The sequence below is a fragment of the Herpailurus yagouaroundi genome, unplaced genomic scaffold (genome assembly GCF_014898765.1).
Source record: "Herpailurus yagouaroundi ecotype Mexico unplaced genomic scaffold, PumYag 164, whole genome shotgun sequence".
Lineage (NCBI taxonomy): Eukaryota > Metazoa > Chordata > Mammalia > Carnivora > Felidae > Herpailurus > Herpailurus yagouaroundi.
This window is the reverse complement of record NW_024412405.1, coordinates 20,875,198-20,893,485: the sequence shown is the minus strand read 5'-3', so window position 1 is coordinate 20,893,485 and position 18,288 is coordinate 20,875,198. Positions and strand designations below refer to the sequence as shown.

The window sequence follows — 18,288 nt, the reverse complement described above, 5'->3', positions numbered from 1 at the left end:
CCAGGTGCCCCCCTATCCAAATACTATTAATAATTATCAGAAATGGAAAACAACCCAAATGTTCATCAACAATAGAATGGATAAATAGTGGTAATTGTACTGTAGGATACTGGACATCAAAGTAAATCAGCTAACTAGAGATGTAAACAACATAAATAAATAACATAATACTTAATCAATGAAGCCAGATTCAAAAGAATATACATTATACAATTCCTTCATATACAGTTTTAAGTCATGCAAAATGTATTATGAAATTAGAAGACAGTACAAGGTTACCTTTGAAAAAACAGGGTGGTGTTGGGAGGAGACAAGAGGGAGGCTTCTGCAGTGCAGGGAATATTCTGATCCATGATCTGGATGAAGTTTATAAAGGGTTTTCTTACAATAATATGTTTAGAGGTATGCTTATGATATCAGCATTTCTCTGTATGTGGGTTTTCGAGTTTTAAAATATTAATTGCAAATTAATTCAAAGCATCTTAAAAGAACACATATGGTCACTTTGTTCATTTCTCTCCTTTCAGGAAAGACTACAACCAATTGATCTCAAGAAAATAATATTCCATGGCTATTGCATACCCTGCAAGGAAAGGAATGAACATCAGAAATTTCCTTTGAATATTATCTACAATGGTCACAGTGAAATAGTAAGTAGCCTCTAAGTCAAAATACTTGAATGTGTTCTGACCTTCATTTTTCTTCTTGGATTAACCTATGCATGGCACCAGAAGAGACAAATATTAAGTATCTGTTTATATCAGCCTTGCATGTGCTGGCTATTCTATCAAAATTTAGTGACTTCTGGGATACTGCTGGAAGTTTTATATTTTGAGATACTGTATTATATAACAGTTGAAAACAAGGTGGGGGGGTGGTTATTCAGGAAGGGAGATTAAGCTTCAAGCCTTAGTTCAGCCCTAACAGTTGTTTGACCTTGGCCAGGTGGCTTTACCACCAAATTCCTGATGTTTTTATTGGGAAAGAAGTCATTGTACAAGTACTAATATTGTATGGTTCTGAATGATCAGTGCAACAATACAAATAAAACACATATCAATCTCAAGATTCATGGCACCCTGAAAATGCTAATAAATATAATTACATTAAATTATAATAAAAATGTATCATTTATAATAAGAAAAGCATTAAGTATCAGTGGAAATCTACTTATCTCACAATTGTAATATGCTATATGTAATTAGTTTCTACTTCTCTTTTGACTAGCTCAAATATTTTAGGTTCCAATTTCTTTGCTTTGTTGTTGTTGGTGGTGGTGATGTTGTTTTGAAGATTCCATCGTATTAATTTTTTCCCGTTAAAACACATTGAATTGCAGCTGAAACCTGAGTAACTCAGTAATCGGTACCAAACGTGGTGGCAAACAGCCAGACCTCAAGGATAACATTTTAGGATTAGGGCTGTCTGACCTGCTTTAGGCTTACAGCAATGAGGATGAGACTAACATTAGAGAGTGGAACTGTAATAATTTAGGGCACATAATGTCAAAACTGCCACTTAAATCATCAGCTGTGGTTACCTGGAAGAAAATGCCTACTGAAGGCATAGCTATGGAGGACGAAGCACTTGACTAACATAATGCTTGTACTGGGCATGCAAAAGACAAGGGTTCTGAAACTCTTGCTTCTCACAGCACTGAAAAATCGAAGAAAGAAAACAACAGGATTCTTTCAGTTCAATGATCAAGGTACAGAGACAAAACCAGTAAGTTTCAAAACTATCATAAAAATATACCGTATTGCCTAAAACCTTACAATGAATTTGTTAACTAGTGCATGATAAATTGTTATGTAGGTTGAATGCACAGACTTCTTTGGTAAAGTTACTCATTGAAAAAAAAAAAGTGACACCTGAAAATTGGAATGATGACATTTAGGTAATTCTGGGGTCCACAGATTCCACATTCCACTGAGCCTTTCTAGACAGCAGAGACAGTTCCTCTTCCACCGTCTGATGAAATCTGTCTTGCCTTAATTGGCAGTCCATTAAGACTTTAATTTAGGTACTTACCTTTCAAGTGCCTGTCAGTTTTCTTCATTCCTATCTCTTGTCAATGAGTGTTGATCTATAATTACATTCAGATGCCAGCATATCCCAGTGTGCCAGTTAAGAAGTTGAACCTGAGATGTCAAAAGTGTTTCATGGTTTTCAAATCCATATCCTCAAGCCATGGGTAATTTGTGGACGAGTTTGCTAAACTAAGATGGGAGGAAAAAAATGTTAAGTTCAAAGTATTACACCTAGCAACTAGGAATCTCTTTCTTTCCGTCTTTCATCTAGATCTCTGAAACAGATTTAGTGGTGGTATACTCAGCATGAGATTAAATTACCAGAGATTTCTGGGTATAGTCAAGTACTATTGTGTCTAATACAGTATCCACTAGCTAAATGTATCTATCAAGGTACTGTGTCTCCTCCAAATCAAGATGTGGTTTAAGTGTAAAATACACATCAGAGTTTGAGGACCTAGTGCAAAACAAAAGCAAAAGATCATTAATAGAGATTATATTGATTACATGTTGGAGTTATAATTGTTTTAATGTAGTGAATTAAAGAGAATATTAAATATTTTTAAAGTGTATTTTTCATTTTAAGTTATGTTTAATGTTTATTTATTTATTGGCAGGGGGTAGGGGGAAGGACAGAGAGAAAGGAGAGAATTTTAAGCAGGCTCCAGGCTCAGCACACAGGGCACCACCTCAGAAACCGTGAGATCATGAACTGAATTGAAATCAAGAGTCAGATGCTCAACCGACTGAGACACCCAGGTGTCTCCAAAATGTTTTTTGTTTTGTTTTGTTTTGTTTTGTTTTGTTTTGTTTTTTAGTGTGGCTACTACAAAATTGAAAATTCCATATATGGCTAACACTAAACTTGTATTTGATATTGTATTTCCAGAATAAAGAATCTAAAGAGTTAAAGAAACTGTGGTGTGGAATTCACTTTAACATGTATGTCTGGTTTACCCAACTATTAACTAAGACCCCCCAACAAGGGCCAGGGGTTTCTGCCAATACTGGGCAATTTATTGGTAAGAAGAAGGACAACATCCTTGAAAGGAGCATAAAAGGCTGTATTTTGGAATCCCTTAGTACAGTTGGGAGGTCGTAGCCATTGAAGTAGCCCTGAGTCCTCAGTGGGCATGATGACTCCAGCTTTCATGTATCATTGGCCAGCTTTCACAGTTACTGGAATGGACAACAAGGTGCAGTGAGAGTCACTGTCCTGTCAACTTTGGTTCAGGACACAGCATTTGTTCTAAACCGGTCACCAGCAAATAATTCTGTTTCTTCCATACCAATGACATTTAGTTCATGTATCAAAGAGTACATGCAGGAGAGGCACAAAAATTTAATTTCCTATTTACAGGTGTTAGTATTTAATGCAGAAATGATTCCATCAGCATTGACACATTGGCTTTAATACCTTCCCCCCAGATAGACTGAACTTTACACAGGCTTTTTCTGAATCTAGGCTCTAAATTCCCTTTCTGAGAGCATTCATTTTAGAAAATTTCAAATTGTTCTTTCTTAAGCCACCTCTTTGCAATATAAATCATCTTTATTTAAAACTTTTTATTATTTATTTATTTTGAGAGAGAGAGAGAGAGAGAGAGATAAAGAGCAAGCACGGGAGGGGCAGAGAGAGAGGGAGACAGAGAATCTCAAGCAGCCTCTGCACTGCCAGTGCAGAGCCCGACATGGGGCTCAAACTCACGAACCATAAAATCATGACCTGAGCCCAAATCAAGAGTTGGACGCCAACCAACCAAGCCACTCAGGTGTCCCACAATATAAATATTTTTTGAACAGTCTTGCCAGTTTTGCAATCAGGCATGTCTTTCTCAATGACCTGGGTGCCATCTCTTTGAAATGCAGTATGAAAGGGACAGGGCCCCTTATATCCTAGTTTCTGTGGGAATGAATGTGGGGCACTAACTATGAAAGACACCTTCCTCCAACTTGTAAAACTCCTTCCTTTCATGAAAATAGCAGAAAGTTCACTTTACCTTTGAATAAATCCCTTTAGCAAATGCAAATGGCTTATGATTCCTCTTTCCCCAGCTCTTAAAATCTCTTTGACCTTTTTGTATTTAGTGGAGTTAAGCTCGGGCTGATTCCAGCGTCTCTCTCCTATTGCAATAGTTTTGAATAAAGTCTCTCTTGCTCTCTAACTTTGTTCAGTACAATTTTTGTTTTGACAGGATATTCAGTCATGCTTGCATTGATATAGAAGTCTAGATTGACTGCTAGCCATTGTAGTCTTAGCATAGCATAGGACTAATAGGAAAAAAAAAAAGAAAGAAGGAAATGTGGCATAGACTAAAGTGGTTATTTTTCTTATTCAAATGTGCTACATTATGCATATGAGGAAGATTATGCCAGGATCTTGTGGTGTGTTCTTCTCTGCCTCATAGTACTGCCATTCCAGTCATAATGTTAATGAAAAACTATAGCAACCCAATGCAATCAGGCCCCGAAGGCTAAGATTACCCCAGAATGAAGATTTGAACCATGCTGCAAAAGGTAAAACACTGACCACCCAAGCTGCATCGAGGTAATTAACTAGAATAACTGAGCACAAAAGGAATATAAGAATGGAAAAAGTAAATGTGGGAAGACTGATGGAGGAATGTTTTAGTTCATTTAAACTACAGTCCAGTGACAAGATAAAGAAATAAGGGTCTTTGGGTCTCAGATTCACACTCATCCTTCCATATTCTAGTTAGTTTCAAGTTAAGTTCTGCCTATGGGAGACATTTATGGAGACTGAAAGAGAGAGAAAGGGAGTAATCACGTTTTTGTTCTTGTTTCTTGCTCCGATTGGGGCCCTGTGCTTATAAAAAGCAAGAACTGAAAGCACATATGAACACAATCTAACAATTATAAACCTATCTCACAAATAAATATGTTAATATCCTAAATAAGATACTACCGAATTAAACATGGTAACAAATTGAGTGATTAATAAAATCTGAGAATATGATTTGTCTATTAAAAATCTAGTCATGTCACAATAATAAAGTCTATGATTTTTAACATAACTCACTGAAAGATAATTGGGAGACATTTTATTATGTAAATAGGTGATGCTAAATCGTTCTGTAGAGAGTAAAATAGTATTGTTCAGGGGAAAATAATTATTTAATTACTTGGGATAGAAGATGAAACTTCAAGAGATTGGATATGTGCAGAACTAACAAGGTATGGGGAAAGGCAGACAATTCTGAAGCTCTGAACAGAGCCTGGGTGGGGATATCAGACAGCTCACTGGAAAGATGTGTTTAAAAGCCTGAGAAAATACAGAGATGCTCCTCAGGAATTCTTCCAACGATTGAACGCCCAGACAGTGTGGAATGGTATGGGATTCAATTTAATTTTACTTTGTATTTCTGGGCCACATTTGTATCTGGGTTATAAATTTCCTTGGCTCATCATGGGTCAGCTGTATTAAGGTACAGTTACTGGATACATGTGAAATTAAATAAAAATCCTAGAATTCTTCATGGAAGCAGAGATTATTGCTAACTTGATCTAGACTGCCCTGTGAACATGCCAAGTCTGAAGAAATTTTTAAAGCCTTCTTTTAGGTAAGTTTAAGTGTCTTGGGGGGTTATGTGTTCCTGCATACCTGCAGTGGTTCATGTGTGTGACTAGCACTGTTAGAAGGTTTGTTTTGGACAAAAGCCAAGAATGCTTAATATAGGATGAATTTCAAAATATTTGTGATTCAAATATGTGTCTACATATATTTTTTCAACATTTCTTTGAGGTAAAATTGAAGTGCATATCATATATGCTTAGCTGCCAAGATGAAAATCACCTGGAGTCTTGGATCCCACTGTGTGATTTGTGATTATACAAACACTGCTTCTTCTCTAGAGGCTATATATAATATATCAGAAGCCAGCAACATTCTTGGAAAGTGCAGTGTCAGGGAAGGGGAGGAGAGTTTTAAATTGTGGTCCAATGTACAACAGGAGAGGACTTTCACTCCTGAAGGCAAATAGAAGAAAGAGATTGATAAACAGTTTCTAGGGCCTGACACTAGTAGTTAAATGTTGTCTCAAGGTTGCTGATGGCTCAGAGTCCTGGCAGATTGCCTCGTAAAAGTCAAATGGATCTTCCCTACTGTGGAAAGACATAAGCCAATTTTTTTATCATGAACCAACACTTAGGAGAAAACACATACATTGAGATTATTAAAATATATTTCATGATGTATTTTGCAACAAACAGCACAAAATTCTTTTGAATACTGTATGGTTAAGTAGATTAGCTATGAGTAATTGAACACTGGAGAATTTTGAACTGGACTTCATAACAGATGCTCAGCTTTCCTGATAGAACTGAAGATCCCCTAACTCTAGTATTAGAAAAATTATTTTCGTATTAAGGAGAGAGCAGTCTCACTGTAGTGAACAAATGGACTCCCTTACACCTCAACTCTGAGGGAAAGAAATTTAGCTTGTGTTCTAAAGAAAGAGAAGCATCTGACCTCTGATGACAAGGAGAAAAAGTATACATAAGAACCCACAGGTGGGACAAAATGGGCATATTTGAGGTTCTGGAAAATAGCTTGTATGTGGAATGCTTGGTGAGCAAGAGGAAGTTCAAGATAAGGTTGCAAAGGTAGGAAGGGGCTTGATCATACCAGCTTTGGGGTTTAGGTTTTGTTCAAGATACAATGAGAAGCCACTGAGGAATTTTGAATAGAGTAGCTGAAATCATCATACATGAATGTGGGGGTGAGGAACCAGAAGCTCAATAGATTAAAGTAGTGACCCCGAGAAGACTGCAGAGCCAGTGCTATTGGTCTCAGAAAAGCTGACATGTTTGTAGGAGAGAGGAGGCTGTTGAGTCCAAACACTCCACCACTGCAGGAGGTTTAGGGCTAGGGATTTGGGTATCTCTTGTTGAGAAGAGTGCAGGAAAAACAAACAAACAAACAAACAAACAAACAAACAAATAAAAAAACAGCTTCAAGTCAAGACAAGATTGTATAGGGATAAGGAAGTTAACACGTAACAGTGTCATACCAACAAAAAATCACAGTTTTTCAGTTGAAAAGTAAACATTTCAGAGTCAAAATTCAGGTAAAATAGCAACCAATAGAATCCTGTTCCAAAATGCATAGAAATGTCATAAATCCCTCCTTTTATCTCATTCTGCCAGTTGCTAGGGTATGTCATTATCTTCTTGATTGTTGAGAGGCAGCCAATGTAAGAAAGAAAGAAAAAAAGAAAGGAAGCAAGATAGGACAGAAAGACAGAATGAAAGGAAAGAAGGAAGGAAGGAAGGAAGGAAGGAAGGAAGGAAGGAAGGAAGGAAGGAAAGGAAGGAAGGAAGGAACGAACAGAGGGAGGAAGGAAGGAAGAGAGAAAGGGAGAGAAAGAAAGATAGAAAGAAAGAAAGAAAGAAAGAAAGAAAGAAAGAAAGAAAGAAAGAAAGAAAAGGAAGGAAGAAAAAGAAAGCAAGCAAGCTCCTCTGACAATACTCTGTAAGAAGGATGCATTCATACATGTGTGTAATGCCAATAACCAAACTAAGAAAACTAGGACTTTTTAATCTTGGAACTTTATACATAAAGTTCAGAGAGATAAGGTGATAAGTCACACACAGCCTCACATTAACCTTCTTTTTATCCTTTATACAGCTATGGAATAAACTCATATGTAAAATGATGTTTAAAAGCTTCAGAGAAACTAGAAAGAGACTAGTATGATTAGGGAAGTGAATACAGTAAAATGTGGATACACTTGAGTCTTGCTGCCATTGTGTTCTCTTTAACTAATTTTGTATATCTATTATCTGGTTCATTTTGCTTTGAATTTATTATAGCTTACAAATTTCTTATTTAGAACTTCATGATAGTGTCTCTGCTTAACCAATCAGACTCCAAATAAAGGCAGTAGTATTTCTGCAAAATAAGCATATGCCCCTCAGAAGCATAAATTGTCCTTGAGCCATTTTCTCCTAAAAGCACTAAATAAAATTTGTAACCAATTTAACAAATACCTCTTAAATTGAAAGGAATCAATTTTAATGTGTCTTTCTGGAAATTACTTTGGATATTGTCTTTCCTGTCATGTTGTCAAGGTAATCCATGATGTATCCTCAGAAATAAACGTGAAATTCAAACAGAATGATTATACCATAATCATAGTCTCCAGTGGAGACTAAAGCAACAACATGCTATGACAAAAAAGGCTTAGCTATATGAATCATAAAACAATGCCTACAGACATGATTACAAAAGTTGCAGTAGTTAACGTAGCTCCATTTCAGTTGTAAAACAAAATCAGAGCTAATGTTAAAATTTGTCTCATTTTACTTGATGAACTTTATCCCCTCTTGTATTGTATATAACCCTAGTTTAGAAATGAGATATTGATTTATGTTTAATCAAGGATTAATTATTGCTTTAATTAAAATACTGTAATTAATATAATTAATTGAGAGTTTTATGGTCTACTAAAAATTCCCAGGTTTCCAATTCTGGGCTGCCAAAATTTAATAGAAAAGCATTTTTTGTTGGAGGGCCTCCTGCCTGAAGATTCCTATAATTCTTTTGGGTTCATATCTGTCCAAAGCTGCTCTGTGTGTGTGTGTGTGTGTGTGTGTGTGTGTGTGTGTGTGATAAAAACTCCACTGCAGGCTTGGAATGGTTTCCAAGAGTGTGTTTTATTACTTTAGCATTAATTTCCGTATTGTAATTGGTAGATGTACTCAAAGGTCCCTTAATGAAAAACTATATAAATCAAAACTTATGATAAAATATACTATGGCACCTATTTGCAATCATACCTTAAGAAATTTTTACATATTTATAATAGATAAAGCAGAGCCTTGTCAGATTATTAGGCAGAAGAGTTTTCCCATTATAGCTCTCTTGACAAATCTGTAGTCAAAATAAATTATAGGTACATTAAGGAAATCTGAGTGATGTTACATTGTTGTGCTTTGTTGTGGTATATCTTGTTTTTGAAGAGACGTTTTTAAAATCATTTATCATCCCAGTAATGATTATTTTTAACAACTGGTTTTGTAAACATTTGTCAAATCTGCATGTGTATTCTCAATTAAATAGACAGCAATAATATCATCTTTGTTTCTCACTGTGACTGCCCAAACATTGATTCCTCCTCTCTGAAAAGTTACTCCTTCAGGAAATGTCACCTCCATCTGGAAAATGTCATTTACACCATCTTCTCCACCTCTTTCTTGTTGCCAAGTGTTGACTTGTTGGTGATTTACTTTCCTTGAATGAAGACTTTTGATCCTGACGTAAATTTGCTTTTCTAAAAATTATTCTGTAACATTATTAGTGATTTTACACTAAGTAAAATGAACCTGGTAAATCATCAAAAATCCTGGACCCTGTCTCTCACAGCTACCCACTCTGATTGCTGCATTCTATAATTATGCATTCAATTTCTCCCACTCTGTACAAACCATCAACCTATTCAGGTCTACACCACTTGACTTCACCTTTTGGAGCACAATTTATCAACCCTTTTCTGGCTTCAGGACTTCTTGTCATGATTCATTGCTCGTCATAAAACTCAGTCTCCAGCCAATGTTCTCAAATCACTTGTGCATCCGTCACTCCATTTTACCGCACTGAAAACCATGTGGGATTAGTCAGAAGAAATGCCTCTCTATTCTGCATTTTGGGCCTATGAATATTGGTTAGTAAAGCCGATAGACGTGATAAGACTATTTTCTCTCTAATTTCATGAGAAACTCCATTGCTTTTCCTTTTTGGCTAAATTTTCCATATTTTGTATGAAACTTCCATACATGCTCTGCTGTCCTCTTACCTCTCATTCTCTAATCCTCTATGTGCCTCTCAGGATATACTTTCTTCTGTAAGAAGTGCTTAGTTGCTATCTCTTTATCTTCCCACAATCAACCCTAAGTGTTTATTTTCTCTGGCTAACACATTACTGCTAAGTGGCTTGAAAGAACCCAAGTTTATTTTCTTACATTTGTAGAGATGTCTTCACTCTTACACTCCAAAAGTGTGTCTTCAGGGACTAAAATTAACATGGGATCAGGGCCACATGCTTTCTGGAGGCATTGGGAGAGAATTGGTTTTAAGCTTCTGGAGACTGCCTGCATTCCCCAACTCAAGGGCTTCTTCCAATAATGGCATCTCTCTGATCTTTGTTTCCATCTTCACACTTCTTTATCTTACCTCTCTGCCTCCAAAGACCTTGTGATCAAAGGTGGCCCACTAGGAACCTATAGGTTAATCACCTCATCTTAAGAAGTTTAACTTAAGGGGCACCTGGGTGGCTCAGAGCCTACAGCCTGCTTTGGATTCTGTGTCTCCCTCTCTGCTTCTCCCCCACTCATGCTCTGTCTCTCTCTGTCTCTCAAAAATAAATAAACGTTAAGTAATGAAAAAATAATTTAACTTAATCACACCTTCAAAAAAACTTTTGATATGACAGGAAATATATTCACAAGTTTGAGAGATTAGCACATAGGAATTTAGTAGAGACATCATCCTACCATACCTATGATCCTACCTACATGTTCACCCATTCTCTTTCTTCTCTTCTGTTATAATAGGAAAAAAGTCCCTTTATTTATCCGCAAAAAAACGAAAATTCACTCCACTTGTGTTCTGTTCTTTGAATCTCCACTTCCTCCAGGTTTCAGAAGAGCATTACTCCTTAATATACAATCACTCTCCTTTTAACACAAATTGCCATTTTATTAAGAATTAGTCCTCCACCACTTACAAAATTGGGTGTAAAATTAACCATCTCCCCACAGAAAGCCAACATAAACAAATAAACTTACTCACACACCCCACATCAGCTATTGCCTATTGTTTTTTAATCCAATCATTAGGTCTTGTGGTAGCCTTGGTGATTTTTTTTTTTTATCAAATACTATTTGGTATAAAAACCTGTAGTTTGTTTACTGTTATATCAGTCTTGTTGATGTTATCTTTATTTAAAGACAATTTTTAAATATTTCCACTTCTTAGATTTTTGATTATTTTTATTTTTAAAAATTTTTATTTATTTATTTTCAGAGAGAGACAGAGTGTGAACACAGGAGGGATAGAGAGAGACACAGAATCTGAATAAGGCTCCAGGCTCTGAGCCATCAGCACAGAGTCCAACGCACAGCTTGAGCCCACTAACTGTGAGATCATGATCTGCCTGAGCCGAAGTTGTAGGTTCAAATGATTGAGCCACCAAGATGCCCCCAAAATTTCCACTCTTTAACTCACCTCAAACTGTTTTATGTCTCTCACTTTACTGTTGATACTCTCAATGTTATGGTCAACAAAACCCACCATTTATTTCACGGTATTCAACTAAAATAAACTAACTTCTGTCACCTTACTTAGCCAATTATAGGAAATCACACTTCCTACTACTTCCTATTCCTAGCCAATTAGAAAGAAATCAGATTTCTTTGATTTTAAGATAGCACTTTCTATTTGTTTCCATTTGAACTCCTGCCCACTTAACTTTAACTTCCTTTTACAATTCCCTCCTTTTTTGCTTGATCTTAAACACAGTCGTTCTCTAATGTTTTGTCCATGGCTCTATTCTATACTTACAAACTTTCCCCAAGCAATAAATATCATCCAAACCCAGGGCTGAGGTCCAATTATAATCCCTGTCTTTATCATCAGGATTTTTATGGTGTAGTCCTCCAGACTTCAATATCAAACTTTTTGGCTCCTGGGTGGCTCAGTTGGTTGAGTGTCCAACTCTTGATTTTGGCTGAGGTCATGGTCCCAGGGTTGTGGGATTGGGTCTCATATCAGGCACCATGTTGAGCATGGAACCTGCTTAAGATTCTCTCTCTCTTTCCCTCTGCCCCTTTCTCTCTCTCTCTCTCTCTCTCTCTCTCTAATAAAGAAAAAGAATAAAAAATATCAAAGTTCTTATCTGGCATTTGTCATCAGTGTCCAAAACAATAGAAAAATTGTAGAGATTATTTTCAAAATGATTACAAAGTTTTAAACAATTTCATCACTACTATTTTTGTACATGCAAATATATTTTGTCTCCCAGAAATTAGTTAGCCTCTGTCCTCTCTTCTTCTCTTACCCCTTCTTTCTTTTTTTTTTTTTTAATTTTTTTTTCCAACATTTATTTATTTTTGGGACAGAGAGAGACAGAGCATGAATGGGGGAGGGGCAGAGAGAGAGGGAGACACAGAATCGGAAACAGGCTCCAGGCTCTGAGCCATCAGCCCAGAGCCCGACGCGGGGCTCGAACTCACGGACCACGAGATCGTGACCTGGCTGAAGTCGGACGCCCAACCAACTGCGCCACCCAGGCGCCCCACTTACCCCTTCTTTCATCCCAATTCTACAGACAGCTGGCAGTGATTCTTTTAAAATGTAAGCTATGACAGACATATCCCTCCTCTGATAAAAAATTTTCCAGTGTCTTCCTATATCAGACTACACTTCAAGTCCTCCCTACTATGACCTGTAAGACCAGGCCACATATTATCTTGTATCCCACCTAATCCATCACCAGCAAAGTCTTAATGCTGGCTTCTTGCATTTTTATTTTCTTGACACACGAGCCTTATACTTGCCAGCTTCTCTGCAGGTTATGTTCTTCCCCCCCATATTTGTAAAGTTTGTTCACTTAATTTCTTATCTGCTTTTTACTTTTTTTCTTCTTATTATTTAACATCACTTGGTCTATTAGCTATCAGTATACATTCCTGTAGAATGTATAATGTACAATCAATGACAGTAAGACTTTGCATCCTCGGTGTACTGGCACCTGCTCAGCTCATTTGTTGAGCGAATGAATGTATTCAAATCCCAGATCTTGGGCACTTACTAGCTGTATTACTGTTTACATGTTACTTAACATGTATAGACCTCATAATTATTACTTCTGAAATTTAGACCATACTGAAGTCTAGTATTATAGGGTCGGTAAAAGAATTATGTAAGATAAACCACTCAGTTCAGTTAACGTAAAGCATTTGGTTCAGCTAATAAATGTTGGTTCACATTACTTTATCCTATTTTTCTGGCCTCCTAGCAAACATACTTAATGTTATCATTACTTAGTATTAAAAAGAGAAATATCCAGTTTCTGATGTGGAATTTTTCTTCCAAAATCAGTGCATTCAGGTCTATTAATTTAGTCTTGAAGAATTTAAAATATGGGGATTAAGGAGTGCGCTTGTTGTGATGAGCACTGACTATTGTATGGAAGTGTTGAATCACTATATTGTACACCTGAAACGAATACACTGTATGGTAACTAAATGGAATATAAATAAAAATTTAAAAAAATCATTGAGGATAATATACATGGTAAAACGCATATAGCTCACCCTGCTTTCTCTCTCATTCTTTCTATTTTCCCTTGTCATGCATGTAAAGCCTATAAAACATAGAGCTGTATATTAAAAAGATATAAAACCTTAAGAAGGGAGATTCTTATTTTATTTTTGTTTTAGAATTCCATGGTAGCATAAAGTAACTACACATTTCCATTTTTACCATCAAAGTTTAAATTATTTCTCTCAAGGGGCGCCTGGGTGGCTCAGTCGGTTGGGTGTCCGACTTTGGCTCAGGTCATGATCTCGCGGTCCGTGAGTTCGAGCCCCGCATTGGGCTCTATGCTGACAGCTCAGAGCCTGGAGCCTGTTTCAGATTCTGTGTCTCCCTCTCTCTCTGACCCTCCCCCATTCATGCTCTGTCTCTCTCTGTCTCAAAAATGAATAAACGTTAAAAAAAAAAATAAATTATTTCTCTCAAAGTGACCTGTCACCTGAAACTTCCAGATGTCTGACATCTGCTTATGTCTTTTTCAAAGACTGCCTGAACATGATAGATGAGTAGCAAGTAGGTAATTCTTCTATTATAATGTGCATATTGCACAATGAAGCATTTGAGCTGATATTCCTCTCACTTGACAACTAATTTATTCATGACAACACGATGGAGTGTAAAGATTGATTGCTTATATCCCAAATTTCTGAGAAAGAAAAATATATAGTTGAATTAAATTTTTCATAACAAAAGTAAATAAAGATAACTACAGATCCATGAAAGAGCAAGTAGAAAAATTATACCTCATGCTGTATAAACATAAAATGAAGTCAAGAGTTAAAGTAATGTTCACAACTGACTATCTCTATTTGTCAAGAGAAAGAAGTTCTATAAATTCTAGGGATGGTGAAAACTTACCATTTTATTTGATACCTGCATATTCTTAATTTATTTTTACACACACACAAATCATCATGCATTTAGAGGCTTAATTAATGTATACTCACTTATACTTTGAGACACGAAGCATAACTAGGTGATTAGTACAAGAGAATTTATGTATTGTCTTATTCAAATATGTGTATTCCTGAGAGCCCCAATAAAGGATGCACTTCAGTGTATAACCAGTAACCCCATTCAGGCTTCAAAGTTAAATATTCACCACATGCACATATTTTGAATGTATTTTTCCATAATGCCTACCATCTATATAATTTTTCTTTTAGGTATAAAATTATGGAATTATTAGTAAATGATCAATAATAAAAAACAATTATTGAAAAATCTATAGAAATATTTCTGTCTTGTAAATTATCCTGCCGAGTTTCTTAGATGTGATAAATTTGAACTTTTATAATAACTTTATCTTTCTTTGTTTCACATTAGTACTGCATTTGCTTTGGGTACCCACACTTTATGAATATGGTGAAATACTTTAAGGTTTCTACATGTATACTCGAATTTTACATACAACCTGAGTTTACTGACTCTTTGGAATTTAATCCTTAGCTCAAAGAAGAGTATCAGGCTCTTGGTTTCTACTTACAAATGCTTCTGCATCAGCACTTTTTTCTCCTTATAATCATCTACATCTAAATCTCTGTGGCTAAGGAAATCAAATCATGACAAATTATTAATGAAGTAAAGATCAATACATTATTCCATGAACTAAGAATGTAAAATTGACTACCTGTAGTTTATTTTTTCTTCTATATATGTTTTCAGCTCATTTTCTGATAGTTCTCATCTAGATACTAAACTAGTGATAGCTAGTTATGTGAGGCAGCCCTTTTATGTAATTATTTCTTGTAATAATTGGAAGGGAAGGTTGGGTAGGTAGAATAATGGGAGCCAAAAGATACCCACATGCTAATCCCCCAAATCTTTAAATGTGTAACTTTTCATAGTAAAGGAATTTTTCAAATGTAATTGAGTTAATAATCTGGAAATAGCTGAGGCACCTGGGTGGCTCAGTCAGTTAAGCATAACGTGGAGCCTGCTTGGGATTGTCTCTATCCACCCCCCTCTCTGCCCTTCTCCCACATGCGCATGCACATGCTCTCTCTCTAAATATAAATAAATAAACTGAAATAAAATCTTGAAATAGGGAGATTATCCTGGATTGTCTGGGTCCTTCTGGATTGTCACAGGGGTCCTTGTAAAAAAGAAACAGGCAACAAGATTAGAGTCAGAAAAGATATGATGATGGAAATATGAGGGGGAGAGAGAGAGAGAGCGCGCGCTTTGAAGATAAAGGAAGAGCCATGGATCAAAGAAAGGAGGAGAGATCCAGAAGTTGGAAAAGGCAAGGAAGTAGACTCTTCCTTAGAGCCTCCAAGGAGAAAGACAGCTATGTTGACTAATTGACTTGAAGACTTCTAACCTGTAGAACAGTAAAATAAAAAACTTGGGTTTGTAATTAATCATTGTATGAATTTATTTTTATCACTAATACTAGGAAAGTAATTAGCAGGGAAGTTTACAAATCTAGAGGAAAATAGGTAAAAGAGAAGTATAGTACCTCAATATGTGATTTCAAAAAAAGAAAACAGTGGGGCATCTGGGTGGCTCAACCAGGTAAGCATCTGACTATTGGTTCTGGCTCAGGTTATTATCTCATGATTCATGGGTTCGAGCCCCACATCGGGCTACTGCTTAGGATTCTCTCTCTCTCTCTCTCTCTCTTTCTGCCCCTCCTGAGCTCCTGATAACTCTTTATCTCTCTCAAAATAAATAAACTTAAAACAGAAGAAAATAGAGAAGTATCTTATAATGATACTTTGATGAAGTGAAGAATGGTCTACCAGCAAACTTAAACATTGGCGTTTATAGAAGAAATTACCTAATAAATTTTCTTGAGCTGGGAGAGAAGAGGGAGCACAACACAGTGAAAGTATCTTTATTCACAAAAAGTATATATAATAATACTTTTATGTATATTTTATTTCTTAAGATATAATTCTCAAGTCAGAGAAAAATATCTTTTTTCACTACATCTTAATCAATCTTACTTTCTAGATAGACATATGTATCAGGAGTATAAATGCTAATTCTATTGTAAATAAAATAATTTTCTGTTGGATCTAGAAGGTAAAACAGATAATATTTATGATGTAGTTTATAATGAGTAAGGAATTTCATAACAAAATTTATAAATATTTTATGGAAAAAATGAAACAATTGATACTTCTTTGTCTATTTTCATAAATATAATAATTTCTATGAAGCAGACTTTTGATGATTCAGGACCTGATCATTTGTTTTCAAGGCACTTCTGCTGTTCTGAACGTTTTTGGCAACAGAAATTTTGAGTTGGTTTGGCTCAGGCTCTTGTGCCTTGGGGTGATAGAATGTGGGTGACTATCCAGCTGCATCGGCAACATCTGGAGCCCATGTCCCCACTGAGGAAAAACAGCAGGGCAGGGCCAGCAGAAATGATGCCAGATGTGCTGTAATGATTGTATTTGCAAAAGAAGTTGGTTCCATGCACTTCATTACTGTTAACACTTCTTTAAAAATGGTAAAAGACTGGTGCTTTATTTAAGGTCTCTGGAAATATGAAAAATCTCTATGTATTAACTGGTAGAAATAAATAAAAAAAGATTTTTGCTATCAGTGTCTACATTTGGAAGAGAAACTGACAAATAGATAGCAGATCATTAGATATCATTTAACTCAACAAACGATTCAGAACAACTGCTAAGAAGGACTGATGACGTGGTCTCCCTGTTCCTTTGTTTTAAATCAATCATTGTTAATGCCTAAGACTAGAACAGGAGGGTAATTTTTAAGATAAAGAACAGAAAAAATGATCCAATTTAATTCCATTTTAAACAATTCAACAGTACTAGGCACAATCATATAAAGATAAATTATTAAAGAGCTAAAGTCCTCACAGAATCCAGGAGCTAGAAACAGTATAGTATACATGGAAGATACGGTGGCAGGTAAAGTCCATTAGTTGATCAGCACAGGTTTACAACTCCCCTTTCTCCACTGCTTTTGCTCGCAGTGGCTGGCTATATGCCCAACTTCAGCCTGTAACACGTAAGGGCAAGTCTGCTGGGAAATTTCTGTCAAAACTTTTTTTTTTTAATATATGAAATTTATTGTCAAATTGGTTTCCATACAACACCCAGTGCTCATCCCAAAAGATGCCCTCTTCAATACCCATCACCCACCCTCCCCGCCTCCCACCCCCATCAACCCTCAGTTTGTTCTCAGTTTTTAAGAGTCTCTTATGCTTTGGCTCTCTCCCACTCTAACCTCTCTCTTTTTTTTTTTTCTTCCCCTCCCCAATGGGTTTCTGTTAAGTTTCTCAGGATCCACATAAGAGTTAAAACATATGGTATCTGTCTTTCTCTGTATGGCTTATTTCACTTAGCATCACACTCTCCAGTTCCATCCACGTTGAATACAAAGGGGCCATATTGCCTTCTTTCTCATTGCCACATAGTACTCCATTGTGTATATAAACCACAATTTCTTTATCCATTCATCAGTTGATGGACATTTAGGCTCTTTCCATAGTTTGGCTATTGTTGAGAGTGCTGCTATAAACATTGGGGTACAAGTACCCCTATGCATCAGTACTCCTGTATCCCTTGGGTACATTCCTAGCAGTGCTACTGCTGGGTCATAGGGTAGGTCTATTTTTAATTTTTTGAGGAACCTCCACACTGTTTTCCAGAGCAGCTGCACCAGTTTGCATTCCCACCAACAGTGCAAGAGGGTTCTCGTTTCTCCACATCCTCTCCAGCATCCATAGTCTCCTGATTTGTTCATTTTGGCCACTCTGACTGGCGTGAGGTGATACCTGAGTGTGGTTTTGATTTGTATTTCCCTGATAAGGAGCGACGCTGAACATCTTTTCATGTGCCTGTTGGCCATCCGGATGTCTTCTTTAGAGAAGTGTCTATTCATGTTTTCTGCCCATTTCTTCACGGATCTTACCAATGAAAGTGCAAGACAGGAGCTTTGTGT

General features: G+C 36.4%; 1 long non-coding RNA gene across 1 annotated transcript in view; it reads right to left on the bottom strand.

Annotated features, from left to right (window-relative positions):
- Window positions 1–18,288, bottom strand: part of LOC121037938 (uncharacterized) — a 116,432-nt gene that overhangs the window by 10,466 nt on the left and 87,678 nt on the right. Inside the window, exon 2 of the long non-coding RNA XR_005794069.1 lies at window positions 2,032–2,219. This is a non-coding gene — a long non-coding RNA (uncharacterized LOC121037938). The remainder of the gene's footprint in view (window positions 1–2,031; window positions 2,220–18,288) is intronic.